Consider the following 23,664-nt stretch of genomic DNA (forward strand, 5'->3'; position numbering starts at 1 on the left):
ACGAATGTTCCAAAACAAAAGACTTAATGATATTAACGACTGCACAAGAATGGTAAACTAGGGCTTCCGACTCTGGTTGCACCTACAGTATTTGCTAATTGTCTCTCAGTTCGGGAGCTGGGCTTAAGCTCCTGTCAAGATAATAAGGCTCCAAAACAGGGGATAGACAGCAAATGTTCACTACTCACTCCGGCACCTCAGCAGTAAACAATTCTTAGCCGCTTAGTCTCTCCTTTAAATGGCTCCCAAGCAACGATATACGATCGCCCGTCCACGGCAGTAACACAAGCACACACACAAACACGCACACACACACAAACCTCCCAAAGTTGTAATACCAGTAATACCACCCGAACACCTACAAAAACCTATAATTTTCAGTATGGATAGCTGCCTTCCTTGAGGTAATACGCATGTCAAAGAAAATTAAAAAACGAAAAACATATATAATGTTTTTTTACAGGCTGCGGTAAGTATGTTAAACAGAACTAAAAACAGACAATTTGACAGTAATGCATTTTACCTGAAGCAAAGACAATTATGGACTTCGTTGCAAACCCGATGAGATGAATAATAAAAGTTTATAAACAGACAAAGATGAACAATGGATTACTGTTCTAAGTGATATAATAATAATAATAATAATAATAATAATAATAATAATAATAATAATAATAATATGCTGGTAGTAAACCCTCTTTTAAACATGTTTTATTAAAACTGATTGCTGCCTCAGCTGCATTAATTTTATACAGGTTCTTCTCTATTTTTCTAATTATTGCTTTCTCATTGTTGCTTAAACTGGTGAGCAACGCACCGAAGGTTGACATATCTCAATTAGGTAGAACGATTGGATTTTATTGGTAAAAATTTTAGTTTGGGTAGTCAAATTTTCGGGAATATACCCGAAAATTTGACTACCCCAACTAAAATTTTTACCAATAAAATTCAATCGTTCTACCTAATTGAGATTTGTCAACCTTCGGTGCGTTGCTCACCAGTTTAAGCACCAATGAGAAAGCAATAATTAGAAAAATAGAGAAGAACCTGTATAAAATTAATGCAGCTGAGGCAGCAATCACTTTTAAAAACAAATATAATAATAATAATATAATAATAATAATAATAACAATAATAATAAATTAATGAATAATAATAATAAATAATAATAAATAAGAAATTAATAATAATAATAATAAGAGATGGCGAGGAAAGAAAAAAGGCTAGAAGCAAGAAAACAAGGGAGGAACTCAACGAGAAATACAAAGTACAAGAGAGGGGACTAAACAACACAATAGAAGATGTAAAACAGAGGCTTAAGGCCAAAGCACATAAGATCCAACGATACGTGAACAGGAATAAGGGATACCAACAGAACAAACTATTCGGAACTAACCAGAAAAGACTATACAGCCAACTAAGAGGGGAAGACAACCACCCAGAAATTCCTGAAGCCGAACCCAGTAAGAGACTCTGGGAAAACATATGGAGCAATCCGGTATCACACAACAAACATGCAACATGGCTCCAGGAAGTCAAGGAAGAAGAAACAGGGAGAATAAAACAAAGATTCACAGAGATCACGACAGACACAGTCAGACACCAACTAAAGAAAATGCCAAATTGGAAAGCCCCAGGTCCCGATGAAGTCCATGGATACTGGCTCAAAAACTTCAAAGCCCTACACCCACGAATAGCAGAACAACTCCAGCATTGTATCTCAAATCACCATGCACCCAAATGGATGACCACAGGAAGAACATCCTTAGTACAAAAAGACAAGAGTAAGGGAAATATAGCCAGTAACTACAGGCCTATCACCTGCCTACCAATAATGTGGAAGTTACTAACAGGTATCATCAGTGAAAGGCTATACAACTACCTAGAGGAGACAAACACCATCCCCCACCAACAGAAAGGCTGCAGAAGGAAGTGTAGGGGCACAAAAGACCAGCTCCTGATAGACAAAATGGTAATGAAGAACAGTAGGAGAAGGAAAACCAACCTAAGCATGGCATGGATAGACTATAAGAAAGCCTTCGACATGATACCACACACATGGCTAATAGAATGCCTGAAAATATATGGGGCAGAGGAAAACACCATTAGCTTCCTCAAAAATACAATGCGCAACTGGAATACAATACTTACAAGCTCTGGAATAAGACTAGCAGAGGTTAATATCAGGAGAGGGATCTTCCAGGGCGACTCACTGTCCCCACTACTCTTCGTAGTAGCCATGATTCCCATGACAAAAGTACTACAGAAGATGGATGCCGGGTACCAACTCAAGAAAAGAGGCAACAGAATCAACCATCTGATGTTCATGGACGACATCAAGCTGTATGGTAAGAGCATCAAGGAAATAGATACCCTAATCCAGACTGTAAGGATTGTATCTGGGGACATCAGGATGGAGCTTGGAATAGAAAAATGCGCCTTAGTCAACATACAAAAAGGCAAAGTAACGAGAACTGAAGGGATAAAGCTACCAGATGGGAGCAACATCAAACACATAGATGAGACAGGATACAAATACCTGGGAATAATGGAAGGAGGGGATATAAAACACCAAGAGATGAAGGACACGATCAGGAAAGAATATATGCAGAGACTCAAGGCGATACTCAAGTCAAAACTCAACGCCGGAAATATGATAAAAGCCAGTAATCAGATACAGCGCAGGAATAGTGGAATGGACGAAGGCAGAACTCCGCAGCATAGATCAGAAAACCAGGAAACATATGACAATACACAAAGCACTACACCCAAGAGCAAATACGGACAGACTTTACATAACACGAAAGGAAGGAGGGAGAGGACTACTAAGTATAGAGGACTGTGTCTACATCGAGAACAGAGCACTGGGGCAATATCTGAAAACCAGTGAAGACGAGTGGCTAAAGAGTGCATGGGAAGAAGGACTAATAATAGTAAACGAAGACCCAGTAATGTACAGAGACAGGAGAATAACAGACAGAACAGAGGACTGGCACAACAAACCAATGCACGGACAATACATGAGACAGACTAAAGAACTAGCCAGCGATGACACATGGCAATGGCTACAGAGGGGAGAACTAAAGAAGGAAACTGAAGGAATGATAACAGCGGCACAAGATCAGGCCCTAAGAACCAGATATGTTCAAAGAACGATAGACGGAAATAACATCTCTCCCATATGTAGGAAGTGCAATACGAAAAATGAAACCATAAACCACATAGCAAGCGAATGCCCGGCACTTGCACAGAACCAATACAAAAAGAGGCATGATTCAGTGGCAAAAGCCCTCCACTGGAGCCTGTGCAAGAAACATCAGCTACCTTGCAGTAATAAGTGGTACGAGCACCAACCTGAGGGAGTAATAGAAAACGATCAGGCAAAGATCCTCTGGGACTATGGTATCAGAACAGATAGGGTGATACGTGCAAACAGACCAGACGTGACGTTGATTGACAAAGTCAAGAAGAAAGTATCACTCATTGATGTCGCAATACCATGGGACACCAGAGTTGAAGAGAAAGAGAGGGAAAAAATGGATAAGTATCAAGATCTGAAAATAGAAATAAGAAGGATATGGGATATGCCAGTGGAAATCGTACCCATAATCATAGGAGCACTAGGCACGATCCCAAGATCCCTGAAAAGGAATCTAGAAAAACTAGAGGCTGAAGTAGCTCCAGGACTCATGCAGAAGAGTGTGATCCTAGAAACGGCACACATAGTAAGAAAAGTGATGGACTCCTAAGGAGGCAGGATGCAACACGGAACCCCACACTATAAATACCACCCAGTCGAATTGGAGGACTGTGATAGAAAAAAAAAAAAATAATAATAATAATCATAAGAGAATATTACCTTTAATGAGCGAGCATTTTCAAGTAAATAACCAATCTAAAATCCAAATGTGAGGGGCAATTTTAGGACCTAACGAGTATAAGCTACCTCTAGTGAGGCTTCTAAACGACTGGTTTCCAAGCTATAATGGTACAAAATTTACGCTTATTGGCGCTCACGGTGAAGCGTAGAAGCGACAATGTAACAAATGTGTACGAGTTTCAGACGAGAAAATTAGATAACTTTCTTTAACATAATAGGCTGAGCCCTTGGTGCCGCAGTTTCGCATAATCCCTCTATATTGCTATGTTGGTCCCTTTCACCAGCAAGTCAGTGGCGTCAAATCGAAAATCTAGAGGTTTTTGGGTTATTAGATGGTAAACGCCGCCCATCTCATAACCTGGATGTGGTGACAGTGTGGGGATTTGGATTCTATGTACCAGTAGCGTCATAAGGTGAATGATTGAAGGTCGATGATCAAAGTCTTTGGTAAATCGGTTCTCTGTTTGAAATCTATACGTGAAAGTGTCCAGTTCTACACAGCTTGTTCGAGCCAAATAATGTCAGAAAAATGAATAAGCTTTTGATCCTTGTAATGATAACTCAAAATCTGAAGTTACTGGATATCTGCCTGAGTGATCATCAAATTAAATATGATAAATCAAAAGCAATGAATGACACTGGGAATAAGTCACTCAATATAATTATTATGAGCATCCTTCATTCAGAGTTGAACATTAAAACGACATTTGTGACCACCAGCAATTAATTCCCAATGTTGTAGAAATAGCGCATATCCCGTGCAAATACTAACAAGGCATTGAAGGGAAAGTGCAAATGAGTCAATGATTCTGCCAAACAACGAAAGTATTTCAAAAGATTGAGAACAAATTATTCAGACAGCAATGATGAAAAGGTCTCTCCATACAAAGTAACTTAAAAACGCCAAGCAACAATATCGCACTCCGCAACGCCAAAAGACTTTCACCTGTCGGGCACTCAGCAATCAATGCACGTCTTCTTCACATCCCGGACGATCGATACCGATAACCAGGGATAGTTTAAGTGTTCGGAGAGACAATAAAATGGACAAGTAATGGTTGCACACGACCATGTTATTGGGCTTCAAGCGCGGCTTCCGCTGTGACGCTATCGTTAAAATGGCCTCACCAATTGAACCCTGTGGATCTGGTTTCCTTCAAAGAAACGAGCGGCAAGGGCGTCGTAAAAGGCACGGCTGCGTGATGCGTTTCGCAAGCATGTCTTGAATGGTAGTCGGAACTGTGTGTAATACGTTTAAAATCGGCACCCTGAATACCGGTCATGGAAAAGCTGCAGTTCAGTTCCTGCATCGATGTTCTTTCTTTGCAATGTAGACTAACTGTCAGATATAGTTCTGAAATATGTAGAGACCGTAAGTTTATAAAAAAAAAACAGTAACTGGAATCTAAAGAAAAGTTGTAAATGTAATGCACTGAACGACAAACAGCATTTATAGAAATAAAATGTGAACTATAAGTCTAAAAGTTGAGGTGAATCTCCTGTAGATCACCAGCTGTCAAGTTATGAACACTTGGCACACCCGAAGGCGACTTCCTCAAGCATAGGCTTCAAAACAGGAGCATGCGGAGCACATGTTTCACAGCAGGAGAAAGCATTAGCACTAATTTAACATGAATGTCTATCAGCTATCAAATTAATCAGCAAGTGTGGAGCAACAAAATATTTCTAGCTATTGTTGGGTAGCCAACGCAACGCGGGCCTTTTTAAAGTTCATTATTAATCTTATTATATGTGCATCATTCCAACTAAAATAATCTCATTAACGTATCAACCATACTCGCGCTTCATTCAGATTACCGGGGTGCGAGGCAATGCCCTGGGAAATTGTGCCTTCTAAATAATTTACTTCAAAGCTCAACAAAGCGGCCGAGCAAACAGTACTTTGATCTAAAGTTAGTGAATGGATTACCGATATTCATTTCCCGTTATCTATCTATCTATCTATCTATCTATCTATCTATCTATCTATCTATCTATCTATCTATATATATATATATATAATATATATATATATATATATATATATATATATATATAAATAACCATTAAGCTAAAAATGTCCTTTAATGTCCAATTCGCTCTACCTCGGATATATTTCATATATGCTAACCTAGGTAGAGCGAATTGAATATTACAGGATATGTAGCTTAATGCTTGTATATGAATCTCAGCGATGTGATAAAATTCATATATATATATATATATATATATATATATATCTATATATATATATATACACACACATATATACATAGGGCAGAGTGGGGTAAGAAGCCCCCTTAAGGAGAAATACCTATATTGTCTACAGTATTTCAGCTACTGACCTAACAGAGATATTTCTAGAAAGTTTTGTTATTGGAGTATCAACGATCATAATCATAAGAAGCTGTTAGCAATTTAGGATAGTAAAAACATGACCTGAAAAAAAAGAACAAAAGGGGCCTTTTACCCCATGGGTGGGGTAAGAAGCCCACGGTGGGGGCTTTTTACCCCATACCTAAGATATTGTGGTACTTCATGAAAACTACCATTTAATTTGAAAAGTAGACGCCTACTTTTGCTAAATATAAAAAAATTCAACCTTCCACACAAAAAAATTCAAGAATAATGTTGGAAAATATACAAAAATTAATCTTAAGAGTTCTAGTTTCTTGTAAAACCTAGGAACTTTTTGGTATTCATAGGAACTGAAATTAGCAAAATTGTGAAATAAATTGACACTTCCTCTACATGACAGCTGTAACAGCACAATTAGAAATAAATTCACTTTCTTTATATAGCACCAAGAATAACACAAATAAAAGAAATAATGGATAAGTTTTACATAAGAACAAAAATGACACAAGTAAAAAAGGTAGACTAATTTCCATTACATTACTCCATTCTCTCTGGCTAATGTCCTGTGACTTTGGTGGCCATCTGGAATTGTAATGTGCTTTTCTGCTCGACTTGGCTTAACAATTTTAACAAAGTGATGTAGACAGTCTACGAAACAATCTGCATTAGACCATCCATTTGCTGTGCATCTAGCAATTGATCCAGGTGAGCTGCCGATCACAAGTAGTGAAGTCATCCTTTTACGGGCAAATATAAACATAAGAGGAAGACAAACTCCAGCTGCCTTCATTGCACAAATAAGATGCAGTCTGTCCTCTTTCACCACTGGTTACATGTCCAACTGATCAGATGGGGTAAAAACCCCCCATGGGCTTCTTGCCCCAAAGCATGGTGGGTCTTCTACCCCACTTGCCATTTTTTAAGAAAACTAAATCCACCTGTACCTCAATTGAGTTTTCAACTCTGGATTGCATTGCAAGATATTTGTTAGCTCTCATTTAAAGTAACTGTAGTTAAAGTACTGACTTTATTGACAAGATGTGAGCACAGGATATCCCTTATATAGCACGCATACTTACATGAACTGTGTCCAAAGAAGAAAAATGCGTGCAGGCTTTGTCCCATTCTAGTTCTCCCGGGCTGTTTGTTATAGAAAGCTTCAGGCTGAAGGTGTTGCTGCACTGATCAGCTGACTAAGTTGCTATGATATGTCATAAGCATGAAAATAGGGGGAGGCCTTTAACCCCACTCTACTCTATCTATATACATATATATATATATATATATATATATATATATATATATAGATATATATATATAGATAGATAAATATATAGTATATATATATATGACATTTTAAAAAAATCTTCCTCAAGAATTGATTCAAAGAATAAAACCAAATATCCTTATCGGCTAAAAAAAGTTTAGTGTTCCTACCAAGAATCATACTCTTTCACAATGAACAATTTATTCAAAAGTAAAATCCTATGCGGAGACGCCATTCAGCAGGAAATGGAATTATTCAAATGCTTAGCTATTATTTGACTCTGAAACATTCTCATAAAATGCAAATTTCCTGTTCTGAATAGTTCCCATAAAACTTCTCTCCTATCATGATAAAAATATATTCCTAAAGTGAATTAAACAAATAATCTCATTTATCTTCGCCGCGTCCCATAATCTTGAGAGAGAAGAAAGACAGTGCAAGCTCCCTGTTGGCACAAAGTCAACAGCGGCGCTGTCACAAGACTTCTCTACTGAAGTCAAAACAAAGATATCATGCATTTCTAAAGGATAATATATTACGTTTACGACGCGCAACTGTAAACCACTAATTTACTTTTTAAAGGCAATTTCAAACGTATTCATCCATATTCTACACATCAATATAAGCTGTAATGTCAGTTAATGTAAATTTATCTTTCTTTTACTTCCTAACTACATAAAGGTATTATTCAAGATAATTTCAAGCGATGATCCAGGAATGCTCTGCAAATAAAGGAATGATTAGAATGATCACTGACACTATATTACTGATTTTTATACATAAAAGTTACGTGATTTTTGGATTTGGGTTTAAACGCTCTAGCGGTCAAGGAAAAATTGACTTCACGGCAATTAACCAAATTCATAAGATTCCTTGACACCTATATACGCGGTGTTTATTACAAGAGAACAACATTCTGAGAAAAATTAATATTGTCATCACCTTTCAAATCCTTCGCTGCTCATGGGTCTCAGCTGGGAAATGGTTGGGAAATTTCACCTAAAACGAAGTTCCCATTTGAATTGCATAGATATAAGACAAAAATACTACGAAAATCATTTGGCCTCAATGCGCCAACCATAGCAAACTTCATTTCCTTCTACATTTATTTTCAAGTACCTAATTTTTTCAGTCCTTCTTAATATACAATCAGACGCGAATTATTTATCGAGAAAGCCTTTGCCATTTATTTTTCACATTCAAAATTACTTCCAAGAAGGAAAGTTGGCTCAATAATCCCCATTCATTCCAACTTGACATTCTTTTTATCTTCGGATCATTAAGCAATTAAACAAACTTCTTTGCATTACCTATTCAACTACTTCCCTCTTCTCTCATCGTACCATCATCATTTATAATTTTTCCCAGTTCCCTATAAATATCTTCCATTCTATCTACCAACCACGTTGGAATGAGGAAAAACAGCCTGATAATTTGGAACGGAGGCAATTAAAGGTGACTGACTAAATAGAGCAACTATTCAGGTAGGGCATTTAATTTATCGTGGTGAACATATTCAGTATGCTCTTCCTTAACAGGCTAGAGAAAGAAATTGATAAAATGCTTACAGCTACTCAAACGCGTTTTAGAAAAGCGTAGTTTTACAGATCAAATATAAGTGCCAAGGCGTAAAGTGCAGCAGCGTATGGAATTTAAAAATCTTCTCGTAGCATTTGACAGCATCCAAAGACCAATATTATGGTAGAACTTGCGTAACTATGGTATTCCCGTTAAATAAGTTAATCGAAATTACCCATGTATCCCGTGGATGTAAATTTAATGTTGAAATTGATAGCTAAGAGAATATTATAAAAAAAGATATGTCTTTTGATTATAATGAATATTTCCATCAAAAGAAGAATAATTAGTGGAAAAAACTAACCTCCAACAACACGGAAATGAAAAATAATGAAGTAAAGATTAGATCAGAGCTGAAGGCAAAGCAGGGAATTCCAATTAATGAGGAATGTCAACATGAAAAAAGTATTTCATTAACTTGGAGAAAATCAGAGATTGGAAGGCCACATTATAGTATATGTATCATCGGCTGCAATTAAATTCTTAAAAAACTGTTATTGTTATAATTTATTCTCACTCTCATTGATATCCTTATATCATCCCTACTCCAATCTGAACGTACAGTTGTGTTGATTGACAAACAATATAATCACAACATTTTAGTAATTATTATTTGCAATTGAAACTTATACTAAAAAAAAAACATTGATTAGGAAGCCAAATCCACAAGGACCAACAAAGTTCTTCACCACATATGGACGACCCTTCAATATGCCACAGAGGAGATATTTACAAAAGAAAATCATTTAAAGCCGTTTCCTACAATATGCCTCTTCAAGAGATAATCGTGCATCAAGGATACAAAGAATTCATGAACAAAAAGTCTTTCATCAGTTCCTCTTTGATGTGGCTGCTTATCTCAGTTTATCAGACGAAATTATCAACTCTATTAAGATTAACAACGATAATATTACTGGGAAACTGAATAAGGTTAAACCTATGCTCCTTCATCAAAAGACGCAAAAAACAAGTCTCAAGGGAAAGGAAAGATTACACACACATCACAAATAATTCTTATGAACTTTGCACAATAATATGGACTGCCTCACTTACTATCAATTCAGTAAGGACAAAACAATAGAGCAATATGGGGTTTATGATATGCAGACATATCATAACACTCTAACCTTTAAATTGGATAACAGCATACCTAACAAAAGATTCCTGGCGCCATTGATCAAGGCTCACTGGGTAGTCTGCATTCGAATGTTGATTAAATTAGAATACATACATACATACATACAACATACATACCTACATACATACATATATATATATATAATATATATATATATATATATATATATGTATATATATATATAATATGTATATGTATATGCTTGGCGAGAGACTAACGATTTCTGGGAACTCATATTTTCAAAGAGTATCTTCCTAAAATAAACAAATTAGAGGGAGTTGCAAATAAAGTTATTAACCTGTTGTAATTTCAAAATCATTAATACAATGCACATAGATGGGAAAAAATAGTAATTGTAACTCCCAAACTATTACTTGAATTTTAAAAAACGCAATGGATAACCAAACATATTTCATTATATCTGTAACTCTGAGTAATATTAATAATCTAAGACCGATAAATTTCGCATTAGACTTGCCGTTATCCAGCCCAGGCCAGCTTATCTCACTAATGACTACAGTGCAAGCATGGACACTTGTAGGGCGAGACATTATGATAATGGCATATAAATACAACAAGAATATTTTATATAGTATATATACATAATATATATATATATATATATATATATATATATATATATATATGGTATATAATATGTATATATATAGTATATATATATATATATATATATATATATATATATATATATATATACACCAGCTTCTAAAGCAAGAGCTGAACTCGTGCCCATGGAGTTGCAACGCATAGCTTTATTTTTATCGACACTCCCATTACAGGTGAAAACTCTTTTTCTTTTCTACTATTCGGATGTGACTGCTGCTTAATGTGTGCCTACCCGCTTTTTGCCTCAAATATATTTCCATACGAACTTCTCTCGCACGTCAGTACTCATGACATGATAGCCAAGGGAGTAAACTACATAACGTGGCAAAGTGATTAAAATATTTCCGGGCTGCTCCTACATTTCATGTTAGTGTGTCGAAGCCACAGATAAAACTGAATCACTGCTGAAACTTATTTACAATCAATAGCATTTTATTGCCAAGAAAAGGCTCTGCCCACTTTGGTCCTCTTACCCGGCTGCGACAAGCCATCAATTATCCAGCCAATCAGGTTGCTGGTTTCCTCACAATCAATTAATTCTACCACGGCAGCTCTACTTCCACGAACATTAGCATCACGCAAGTTATCTACATCTCAATCTCAGCGTGCATTATATTTTTTTCTCCAGAGAGCCAGTCTTTCTTTGAAATGGTCCTACCTCGAGTTACAAGATCTTATCTTTTCCTTTTTCTATTTCTGGTACCATTATACTTGCTTATCCCGATTCACTTTGTCAACCATCGTTTGACATAAAAGGTAATCACCTTTTTACGGACATCTGTTAGGAAAGTGACGGCTGGTATGCGAGGATCCTGTATCACTAAGTAGAGGTAAATGCTAATTAAACGCCCTCCACCACCACCCTCACTCACACAAGTTACGTAGCAACTTTTTGTCCGTGCAGAAATCCGGAACGCTCCTTGAGCACACCATTACGTAAACAGCAGGTGAAATGGCACACGGTATAATCACAACTGCTAAGAATTTTTCATCAGTCTGGTGTTTCTCTTTGCCTCTGTGAGCACCACCTATGGCACTAGCATTATTCAATATTTGAAATCTAAATTTCATCCAGTACCTTATAAGTTTACTCTTGCGGAAGTAAATCTCCTCGCTCTGTAGAATTTGTGTGAAATTTTAACGTTTTGTGCTGAATGCATTCCACTTCTGACTAAAAATCATGTTTACAGCCGAAAATTATTTTTTAAATATCTCGAGAGGTCAAAATATATATGCATACTTAAGTGGAACATCATATATGACTCTTAAAATTTTGCGTACGATTTCATCGAACCACAGTATCCGTTCTGAGAGCGAGCTCTAATATCAGTCATAACCAAAACCTTAACTTTCTGCCACTTCCACATACCAATTAAAAACTTAATGTCTGGGAACTTGATATTAAGTGAGAAGACTTACAACTATGAGCAACAACTACCAATCCCGACCTCACTGCTTCTATCAAACAACTGGAAAATCTTGATCTGCAGATTATCCACTTCACATCTATAGTTTACGGATCAACATACATTGGTCCTAGGAATGTGAACACGAGAACTGAAGTTCCCACGAACTCTTAAAGCTATGGGATAAATTACTGAGCCCCACGACCAGTGAATGAAAATTCTAGACATAACGTCAGCGCTTCTGTAATATTTAACCAAAATCCTACGTAACAGTAACAACTTACAAAATGAAGTTTCAATCGGTTGCAAATAAGTGACCAGATTTAGCAACATCTTGGGCAAAACACTAACTTGCTGAAAGTTATCTGCTGTCGTCAAAAAACAAGCACAGTTACCAACGCCATAGGACCTTGTTCAGTATGTTTACAAAATGCATTGGTATTCCCTGCAAACGAGCAAACCCGCTTTGCACGGCATTAAATCTTATAAAAGAATATAAATTTCATGTCGCCCCAATATCATGAGTAGGTACATAACATGAATAATGTTATGAATAATACATGGCTCCTTTCACAGAATATTAGACACTGACAAAGAGGCCTATATTCGTACATTTTCAACAAGAGTATAATACTTATATTCAAAAGTGAACCCAGGCTCTAAACATGTCAGAATGCTGTTTACTTAGGATAACAACTACATTAGCAACTTTATTGGTGATACTTTTAGCCTATTAATTTCCCAAACTTTAATAGATTGACTGATCTATAGATTTTACGCATCCGCCAAGCACGGGGCAACTAGCGCAGGTAATCGCCAAAATGAGTTCATGTTTGTCCTATCCAACATTATATATTTTCAAAAAGGGAGTTTCATAAATCTACCCAAATACATTACTAAGAACCAAGAAAGTATGCTATTAAGATGATATCGTTTAAAAAGTATTTGGCAAAATTATTATGTAAATCTGCCAACCCAATAAAGCAAAAACTCCAAACATTTAATAAACATACTTTTTAAAACCTGAACTCACCGCCTTTCTGAATGGAAGACCCAAGACTTACAGAATGAAGACAATCTCACAAGATCATACCCACAAGATCTTGAAAGAGAGAGAGAGAGAGAGAGAGAGAGAGAGAGAGAGAGAGAGAGAGAGAGAGAGAGAGAGAGAGAGAGAGAGAGAGAGAGAGAGAGAGAGAGAGAGAGAGAGAGAGAGAGATGCATTACAATCTTCTAAAGATGGATATTATTTACTGTCAGTGACGACAAATTAAAGCCTACAGTTATGGAATATGATGTAATTATTGTACACTGAATATCTGTATAATTATTGAAAAAAGAAAAAAAGAAAAGGGAGCTTTTTTGTTTATCATTAAGAGATGTAAATGAAGACAATTTGTAGAGTGCTGTTACGTAAAAATTCCTAAACACCATATTATATTCAAAGTATAATGTATTTTGTATATTGGCCACTTTAAATAAACGAACAAAATAAATCTTAGTAAATGTTTAGGAAAACGAGAAATCCCAGAGGTCTGAAGCATAAAAAGGAGTAAAGCGGTAAACGCTCCTGCAATTACAAATATTTGCACAAAATCCCATTAACACCCAACTTTATAATCCCAACAAAAATACAGAAGCAGTAGACATGAAACAACAATTAAAGCAGCAATAACTACATACAACAGTACATCTATAAATATCATTAATATAATGATAACAACAGAAGACCAAAATACAATTCCAGGATCAAAATATTAGATATGTAACAAAACATACGCAGAATTATACTCAAAATTTCAAAATTTCAAAAATCAAAACAAGAGATTAACGTTATTATATCATCCAGAAACAATTATTCAAGCAACTCCTCCAACATAATAATAGGTCCAAATACGAATGATTTTGTAAATCATCTGGACAGATTCCAAGGTATATAATTATGAGAAACCATACAGGCTGCACATTCAGATTTCATGAAAGAAAAATGTTCACTTCAAAATCATCACCACTAAGGGTCTAAAATTTTACACCCACCCTCTAATCCTCCTCTTCCTGGCCAATTCCACCCCCAAAAAGGGAAAAATAAAAGTTAAAATAAAAATACGACAATAAGTACGCAGCGAAAGCACCTAATAGGTTTTCAACCCCGGATCAGTTATGAGAGAGCAATACTTGCGGGGGAAGATCCGTCAGCGCAGGTCATTAAAAGCTCATTTAGTGGTAGTGCGCGCATGCAAAGATCCTTCTTCAAGAGCTCCCGGTCTCCCTCGATCACTTCGAGACACCATCAGCCTACGGTACCTGTCAGGACTCGACCCAAATTCATTTTCAGGTCACGCATTACAAGTGTAATGTTACACAGCAAAGGTTTCATACTTTCGTGAATTTTCTTTAAAACTTGGTAACTGGACAATCCCAACTATATATATATATATATATATTATATATATATATATATATAATATATATATATATATATAGAGAGAGAGAGAGAGAGAGAGAGAGAGAGAGAGAGAGAGAGAGAGAGAGAGAGAGAGAGAGTGCGTGTGTATCAACTTATATCCCCATGACAAGTAACACAAGTAGGGTAACAATTGCCACCTGGTATTTCCTTGTATTAATGGGATCTACATTCCTGATGTAGATAAACAAATAATTTCTAACGTGTAACGCATATCAACCTATGGGTATTAACAGAAATTAATATGAACTTTCCTTTATAAACATCTAGGCTTAAGATTTTTCGTGCATTTATGTTTGTTACTACGCATGCACGTATGCAGAGAGAGAGAGAGAGAGAGAGAGAGAGAGAGAGAGAGAGAGAGAGAGAGAGAGAGAGAGGCGGGAGGGAGATATTTCTTGACAAGGTAACGAGTTGTCTTAAAATTGTAATAAAATGGGTTTAAAATCTGAGAAATAACCTAAAGTTAATGACATCACGAACCTTAAAGAAAGAGATGGAGAAGAACGTAACAGTAATCAGGTGTGCGTTAACTTTTTAAAACAATTGTACTGAAGAACAGGTGGCAGCAAGAGTAACTAGTTATGGAGTTACGAAGGAAGTTTCTATTCACAAAATCAACGAGAATATTAAAATGCACTTATAGATCATGATATCCATTACATAATAAAAACACAACGAAAAACTAATAAATATTAAATCCTACAAAAAGCTTTCCGTTCTACAAAGAAAAAAGGCCAAAATTAACTTCAAAAAATTTCTCAACATAATAAGAAGGAACACAAACAAAACAAAAAACGGGAACGATGATGAATGCTAAATTAAATTGCCGTAAAAAAATCTCACCGGTTCTTTTAGAATACACCATACTCACTAAAGACGTTAACCACGGTGATAAAAAAGGGAGTAAAAAAAAAAATAAAAACCGTCACTTGCAGCTTAAAACAAGTACAATTTGTAAGTACAACGAAAGGCCACTTCCAACACACTTACTTTTTTTTTCAGAAGAGCCTTAAGACAGAAGCTTGTTACGTCAAAAACCGTGGGATTACGGGGGAGAAATTGAATACGAAATGTTTTCAACATGCTAATGGGGTAACGGTAAGGCCTGAAATAGCAGAACATAGACATGAAAGATTAAATAAAAACTGAGTACAAAAATGAAAATACCACTATGGAAAGGGTTTTAAGATAAACAATTAAAAATTCACATAACAACTGAAGACCAAGCATATATATAGTTTTCAATATATATATAGTATATATATATCTATATATATATATAAATATATATATATATATATATACTATATATATATATATATATATGTGTGTGTGTGTGTGTGTTGTGTGGTGTGTGTGTGTGCGTGTGAATTCACCCCTCCCCCCCTCCCTCTCTCTCTCTTCTTCACTCGCGTCTCTTCCGTCCTCTCTCTCTCTCTCTCTCTCTCTCTCTCGTGCATCTCGGCCGCGCTATATATTCAAGACAAGAAGCCGGTGCTCTTTATTACTCACCTAAAGGCACGGCAGCAACGCCGTGGTGGCTTTTGTCCTCCGGCAACAGCCAAAATCTCTCCGACAGTAAACTTTACCGGCTCTTTGAACCGCAATCAGAGCCTACAGCATTACAACTCCGGCCACTCCCACTGTCCGAAATCATCTGCCTCCAGAGCCACGCTTCACCCCTAAGATTTGCAGTGGCCGCGTTGAGTCAGTGTTATTGCTCATTAGTATCAAAAGTAAAAATCCTCAGTCACATCCCCCCCCCAAAAAAAAATAAAAAATAAAATTGTAATTTAAACAGAACAACATACTTCATTCTGTTACCACCAGTAATCAAATAGGGTAGTGAATCAATTAGCCATATTTATAATCAATAGGAAAATTAAGTTACTATGGGTCGACGCTTTTATCTGTCACAAAAGGCATGTATAAAAAATAAATACCTTTCGTCAGTTTTCGCTGAATAAAAAAAAATCAGACAGCACGAAAAGAACTTCATTTTACCCATCAATATTAAAGTTAAAAAAAAAAATTTCTTACATTAGGAACAGCTTATTAGCAGTCTCCAAACGTTGCTCTTATACAAATATTAAAATCATTTCAAATGGTGATGATTAGCCTTCCTCTGCAGTCAAATTTTAATGTTGATATTTTTAAAAGACCTATTCAGGATAGGGATGATGTCGGTACGCAAGCATTTTTTTAATCGACTAGCTAATATAATATGAAACAGCAGCCTTAAAGAAACGCCGTCAGTAGTGTAGTTGGGGTTTTTAAGACACATGGTACACCGCCTAAGAATTACTGTAGGAGATAAACATTATGGGAAGAAATAGAAAACAATCACATATTTTTAGAAGGAACCAGACTAACTTCACTGTGGAACTTCAGGCAAGAGATTTCATTCTACATAATTAATCTGCTTAAGAAAAGTTCCATCTTATAATGTATTATGGTAACTCCCGTTTTAAGGAAAACACCTCTCTCTCTCTCTCTCTCTCTCTCTCTCTCTCTCTCTCTCTCTCTCTCTCTCTCTCTCTCCATGATTATACACACAAACACACAAAATACAGATTAATAGTCAAAAGTTACTTTGTTATTTCGTTCGTCGTCCCCTTGTCATCGCAAACTCTTATCATGTTCAGGTTATCTCCATATAGCCAATATCCATTTTTCTATCAAGTCTATCTCGCTCTCTCTCTCTCTCTCTCTCTCTCTCTCTCTCTCTCTCTCTCTCTCTCTCTCTCTCTCTCAAGAACTGGTCCTCTGAACTAATGATCAGATGAGCAAATGCTGTCAACGCTAATGAATGAGCCAACAACAACAAGGGTATTTAGCATCACATTAAGGCAACAATCCTTAGACAGGCTTTTAACAAAACTCTCTTTCTCTCTCTCTCAGGCATTGCCACTCAAGACAATTCCTAATTAATTGATGTATGCAGCATGGTAATACAAAATAAAATGCCTATCAACACGTCCATCGTTGAACTAGAAAAAATCAAAATGAAAAATATACACTTTCCATCCTTTTGAAAGTAATGGTATTATGAGAAAAAATTATACAGACACTGATTAAAAAAAAAAAAAAAATAGTGCGGCTCATAGCCTTACTATGTCTTGAAACAGCCAGGCAGAGTTAATTTATGATATTAGTGAAGTTTCAAGGGCACAAAGCAAGTTAACAATGCAAGGCCATCAAGTCATGAGCAAACCCTTTCACTTCAGAAACAATTCAGGTCAGAAGTGACAAGTTATAAATGCATTTTCTGATGAGATATTACACACACACACACACACACACACACACACATATATATATATATATAATATATATATATATATATATATATACACAAACACACACACACACACACACACACACACACACACACACACTATAATCATGACGAGACACTGAATTCATGAATGTTAAGGCACTCTTCGTTCCGCAGCTATGAATCTGTGGGTGTTTAAATGAGACCTGATAAACGACTCATGGAATGCATAAGACAGGATAGAAGTGCCCATTCTGGAAGTGAAAAAGCATGAAATATTCACCAAACCCTTCGTCTTCCAAGTCAGAGAACTCCACACAGCACCTTTGTGATTGTACAGCCTAAAGTGTAAATCGAACAAAAGACAATGGAGACAGCATACAGTCCAATCAACTAAAGTCCTATGAATAGAATAAGCAAAAGCCAAAGACCTTACGACTGTGTTGACGTGCGTCCAAGCAGGATGTCGGTCCGTGGCCATTTATATGACAGGAAACTTTGAATCAAATGTACAGAGGAGAATAGCGTGCGAAGAGCCTCACCAGATATGAAAACCGAGCTCCATACAAGGATCGATAAGACCCACATACATATGAAGGAGAGCTCGGAGAAGAATCACATGCGCCATCTTCAAAGAAGGCTCAGTTTCTCAGAAGTTGATCTTGCCTTGCTCATGATGCGTCCTGCCATATAAAATCACTGCAACTTCCAAGATCAAAATATTTTTTAATAAGTTTTAGTGTCTAGAATTTCAGACATATATACGTACGTGTATATATATATATATATATATATATTATATATATATATATATATATATATATATATATGAGTGTGTAAGTCTACATTTTAAATTTTTATTAGGACATGCAACCTCTTCGAGATGAATGGGAAATTGAGGAAATTAAGTACCTTTTGGCAATATGTGGAGTCCAACAATATCAATAGAAGAGATAAAAAGGTCTTGTTGATATAATAATTTGAAGTAAAGAGGGAAATGATGACGCCTCCACAATACAAAGGCAATATCCTAACACAAAGACAAACATGGCTACTATAAAATTTACACAAATTAAATAACATATGCATGCACACGCATACACGTATATACATAGTAGTGTGTGCTTACATATGATAACTATAATACACCTACCTGCTTATAAAAAGAGTTAGTGCTATCGTGTTTCTACAAAATCAGGTTCGTAAATTAAAGAAATAATATAAATAAGAACTCCAAGGCATTATTACACCAAAGTTCATTTACCGTATCTAACAGACAAAACAGCACCGATAACAGCGACGACGTTTAGGTCCATTACTGAAATAAACTACATGATAAAATCTGTAAGAAAAATAGACGAAAACGGCTTTCAGAACCATATATCCTATAGTTTCACTATACCAGCCATCATTTTCTTTACGTATTTTCACGACTTTTCTGAATGGAGTCATACCAATTTTTACCCTCAGCATTTGATCACCTACAACACATCATTTCCAAATTCTCAATCTACAATCTTGAGAGAAACTAACGGGTCAGGAGGCCCACTCCAACTAGGTTACTTCGTACCAAAGGAGCTGTTTATTAAGGTTCAATAAGGTCTCTAGGTCCGTCTGCAGTTAAAACAAGAAAAACTACTTAAACAACACGCAGCTTTAAATAGGTTCATAAAGCAGAGGAACAAGTTCATTCTAATACATGTGAAGGAAGTAATGAAAGATTGTCTAAATAAAGATGCTTTGTCAGACATCTCTCGCCCAGTCTCATTTAATAAAGATGATAAAAGAATATTCAATCAGTGAGACTGAGGCGACATACACCAAGATGATCATGTTTACTATGTTTGGCAATTATACACTTGTATATCTGAATAATTCTGTATTTCAAATAATTCCCTCATTCCAGGTATATATCAAAGGCCACACTGAATGGGTGGAAATATGTACTGTTAGAAAACTTTAGCATAGTACAAACAATGTGCACGTATGTAATATATAAATAGATATGTACATACAATATATATTCTCTATTTTCCCCACTGAACGATCATTACATATACATACATACATACACAGACACGTATGTGTAAACGATTTTTTTTATACAAATCTACACTCGAATGTTAATGATTTAAATACATTGCAAACTGAGCTGTACATTAGGTTACAAAGTAATTGAAATTCCCTTCTCTTTTGAAAGGAAGGAGGGAGACTGAGGGACAGAAACCAAGAAAGACGAAAGATATACATTACTCAAAATACACACACAAAAATCTTTGTCATCGCAGTTCACAGAAATTCAAAAATTTAATATCGATATCTTACGTATTATAGAACCATCATAATTGGTGAATTTCAAATAATAACACTCTCTCTCTCTCTCTCTCTCTCTCTCTCTCTCTCTCTCTCTCTCTCTCTCTCTCTCTATATATATATATATATATAATATATATATATATATATATATATATATATATATATATATTATATATATATATATATAATAATAATAATAATAATAATAATAATAATAATAATAATAATAATAATAATAATAATACAAAGTACAAGAGAGGGGACTAAACAACACAATAGAAGATGTAAAACAGAGGCTTAAGGCCAAAAGAACACAAGATCCAACGGTACATGAACAGGAATAAGGGATACCAACAGAACAAACTATTCGGAACCAACCAGAAAAGACTATACAGCCAACTAAGAGGGAGACAACCACCAGAAATTCCTGAAGCCGAACCAAGTAAGAGACTATGGGAAACATATGGAGCAATCCGTATCACACAACAAACATGCAACATGGCTCCAGGAAGTCAAGGAAGAAGAAACAGGGAGAATAAAACAAAGATTCACAGACATCACGACAGACACAGTCAGACACCAACTAAAGAAAATGCCAAACTGGAAAGCCCCAGGTCCCGATGAAGTCCATGGATACTGGCTCAAAAACTTCAAGGCCCTACACCACGAATAGCAGAACAACTCTAGCATTGTATCTCAAATCACCAAGCACCCAAATGGATGACCACAGGAAGAACATCCTTAGTACAAAAAGACAAGAGTAAGGGAAATATAGCCAGTAACTACAGCCTATCACCTGCCTACCAATAATGTGGAAGTTACTAACAGGTATCATCAGTGAAAGGCTATACAACTACCTAGAGGAGACAAACACCATCCCCACCAACAGAAAGGCTGCAAGAAGGAAGTGTAGGGGCACAAAAGACCAGCTCCTGATAGACAAATGGTAATGAAGAACAGTAGGAGAAGGAAAACCAACCTAGCATGGCATGGATAGACTATAAGAAAGCCTTCGACATGATACCACACACATGGCTAACAGAATGCCTGAAAATATATGGGGCAGAGGAAAATACCATCAGCTTCCTCAAAAATACAATGCACAACTGGAATACAATACTTACAAGCTCTGGAATAAGACTAGCAGAGGTTAATATCAGGAGAGGGATCTTCCAGGGCGACTCACTGTCCCCACTACTCTTCGTAGTAGCCATGATTCCCATGACAAAAGTACTACAGAAGAGGGATGCCGGGTACCAACTCAAGAAAAGAGGCAACAAAATCAACCATCTGATGTTCATGGACGACATCAAGCTGTATGGTAAGAGCATCAAGGAAATAGATACCCTAATCCAGACTGTAAGGATTGTATCTGGGGGACATCAGGATGGAGTTTGGAATAGAAAAATGCGCCTTAGTCAACATACAAAAAGGCAAAGTAACGAGAACTGAAGGGATAAAGCTACCAGATGGGAGCAACATCAAACACATAGATGAGACAGGATACAAATACCTGGGAATAATGGAAGGAGGAGATATAAAACACCAAGAGATGAAGGACACGATCAGGAAAGAATATATGCAGAGACTCAAGGCGATACTCAAGTCAAAACTCAACGCCGGAAATATGATAAAAGCCATAAACACATGGGCAGTGCCAGTAATCAGATACAGCGCAGGAATAGTGGAATGGACGAAGGCAGAACTCTGCAGCATTGATCAGAAAACCAGGAAACAAATGACAATACACAAAGCACTACACCCAAGAGCAAATACGGACAGACTATACATAACACGAAAGGAAGGAGGGAGAGGACTACTAAGTATAGAGGACTGCGTCAACATCGAAAACAGAGCACTGGGGCAATATCTGAAAACCAGTGAAGACGAGTGGCTAAAGAGTGCATGGGAAGAAGGACTAATAAAAGTAGACGAAGACCCAGAAATATACAGAGACAGGAGAAAGACAGAAAGAACAGAGGACTGGCACAACAAACCAATGCACGGACAATACATGAGACAGACTAAAGAACTAGCCAGCGATGACAATTGGCAATGGCTACAGAGGGGAGAGCTCAAGAAGGAAACTGAAGGAATGATAACAGCGGCACAAGATCAGGCCCTAAGAACCAGATATGTTCAAAGTACGATAGACGGAAATAACATCTCTCCCATATGTAGGAAGTGCAATACGAAAAATGAAACCATAAACCACATAGCAAGTGAATGCCCGGCACTTGCAAAAGAACCAGTACAAAAAGAGGCATGATTCAGTGGCAAAAGCCCTCCACTGGAGCCTGTGCAAGAAACATCAGCTACCTTGCAGTAATAAGTGGTACGAGCACCAACCTGAAGGAGTGATAGAAAACGATCAGGCAAAGATCCTCTGGACTATGGTATCAGAACGGATAGGGTGATACGTGCAAAACAGACCAGACGTGACGTTGATTGACAAAGTCAAGAAGAAAGTATCACTCATTGATGTCGCAATACCATGGGACACCAGAGTTGAAGAGAAAGAGAGGGAAAAAATGGATAAGTATCAAGATCTGAAAATAGAAATAAGAAGGATATGGGATATGCCAGTGGAAATCGTACCCATATCATAGGAGCACTAGGCACGATCCAAGATCCCTGAAAAGGAATCTAGAAAAACTAGAGGCTGAAGTAGCTCCAGGACTCATGCAGAAGAGTGTGATCTAGAAACGGCACACATAGTAAGAAAAGTGATGGACTCCTAAGGAGGCAGGATGCAACCCGGAACCCCACACTAAATAAATCCACCCCAGTCGAATTGGAGGACTGTGATAGAGCGCAAAAAAAAAAAAAAAAAAAAAAAAAAATAATAATAATAATAATAATAATAATAATAATAACCATCATTTTAGGAGCTACTATGAGCCCAAAAGCGTTTATAAAAAAACACTCCACACGAATTAAAGACATTCTCAATTGGCCAAGCGAAAAACATATTCAAATATTCTCATGTCTTTAAAAACGTCAGAAAAACCCATGTCATAAATCCTTTTCACTGATACATGCAAGTATGCTAATTGCATTACATTTAAATGAGAGCTAATCATCAGGCAAATATTTTTCACGCCTGAGCTCGTGAGCACAATTAGAAATCTCGAGCATCTCTTTGAAAGACCGGCGCACACCGCAGCCGCTTACCATTACCAAACGCATTTCATAAGATTAGGTCTTTTACATCAGATTTACATAATACTCCGTCATATCCATGCAACTGATGGGAGCAATAATCCTTCATAAAAGCGTTAATCCTCATTTAACTCGAGTATTTTGCAACTCATCCCTTAACAGAAGTACTGGGGAATCTTTAAGATCTC

The sequence above is a fragment of the Macrobrachium nipponense genome, chromosome 7 (genome assembly GCF_015104395.2).
Source record: "Macrobrachium nipponense isolate FS-2020 chromosome 7, ASM1510439v2, whole genome shotgun sequence".
In the NCBI taxonomy this organism is placed as follows: Eukaryota; Metazoa; Arthropoda; class Malacostraca; order Decapoda; family Palaemonidae; genus Macrobrachium; species Macrobrachium nipponense.